Genomic DNA, 1,430 nt, shown 5'->3' with positions numbered 1-1,430 from the left:
GTACCTTAGCAAGACCCTGTGTCAAAATAAAAATTAGAAGGGCTCCGGATGTGGCTCAGTCATAAAACGCTTCTGGGTTCTATACCTAGTAAGCTCCCCTACCACCATACAAAATTAATAGGGGTTTCAGTTGGGTCAATAATTCTAAAAGAGGGTCTGGGGGCAGGGAAGGGGAAATATATAATAAGAACATGGTTTGGAAACACTACTCTAAACACATGTAGTGAAAGCATAAAGGAAAGCAAAAAAAGAAAGTACTGGTGACATTCAGAAAATTGAAAGCATATTTGTTCCTATTTAAGACACAGGAACAAGTCAAGGGCTTCAGAGAACCTCGAGGCAAAGATTCAAAATCACGCATCTCAAGCAGCCCAGCAGCATCTGCAAGATCCCCAATGGCCTGGCCCTTGCCTTTCCTGCTGGCCCTGGTGGTGCTCAGCTGTAAGTCCACCTGCTCTCTGGGCTGTGACCTGCCTCAGATTCACAATCTGGATCTTGCAACTCCTGACAGGAATGAGGAGGGGACCTGGACTCTCCTGGAAAAAATGAGGAGAATTCCCACTTTCTCCTGCCTGAAGTACAGAAAGGATTTTGCCTTTCCCCAGGAGCAGTTGGAGGGTGAGCAGGTGCAGAAGACTTAAGCTGTTGCTGTCCTTCATGAGATGACCCAGCAGATCTTCAACCTCCTCAGCACCCAGGAGGCCTTTGCTGCTTGGGACAAGACCCTCCTGGACACCTTCCTCACTGACCTCTATCAGCATCTGGATGACCTCAAAGAATGTGGGACCCAGCAGGTGCGGGTGGAAGAGGCTCCCCTGAGGGCTGTGAGGAAATACTTCCACAGGATCACTGTCTACCTGAAGGAGAAGAAATACCTGCCTTGCGCCTGGGAGGTGGTCAGAACAGAAATCATGAAATCCATCTCTTCATCAGCCAACTTGTATGGAAGACTAAGGAGCATGGAATGAGACCTGGTCCAGCAGGGAAATGCTTCTCACTGATGAACACACCTTACCACACTCCCACAAGTTCTGCCATTTCAAAGACTCTCATTCCTACTTGAATTCTGACATGAATTTAATTTTTCAGATGTATTCAAGCCTTTGCCAAGCATTGCTTTCAAATCTATAGGCACTAGACCCTTACATCCCTGCAGATGTGTCCATTTATTTATTTAAATATTTAACTATTTATATAATTTTATTTATTTTGTCTACATGATATTATGTATACTTGGCAATATGATTAATAAAACTGAACATTTTCCTTGTATTTAAGCAGTTGATATTTTTGTTCTTTATTACTTTTTTAAGTTTTTTTTTAACTCTTTACATTCTTGTAGGAGAAGGAGGGATTGGATTAATTTTTCTTTTCATTCTTTTCCATTTTATTTAAATAGCAACCAAAATTTTAGTTCCAAATGCTGATTT

The 1,430-nt window shown here is 42.3% G+C and overlaps 1 pseudogene; it reads left to right on the top strand.

Moving 5' to 3' along the window:
• Positions 1 to 395: 395 nt before the first annotated feature.
• LOC107156480 lies at positions 396 to 968 on the top strand (annotated as a pseudogene).
• The last annotated feature ends 462 nt before the right edge of the window (positions 969 to 1,430 follow it).

The sequence above is a fragment of the Marmota marmota genome, unplaced genomic scaffold (assembly GCF_001458135.2).
Source record: "Marmota marmota marmota unplaced genomic scaffold, marMar, whole genome shotgun sequence".
NCBI lineage: Eukaryota > Metazoa > Chordata > Mammalia > Rodentia > Sciuridae > Marmota > Marmota marmota.
The sequence above is the reverse complement of the archived record's forward strand: the minus strand, read 5'-3'. Positions and strand labels throughout refer to the sequence as shown.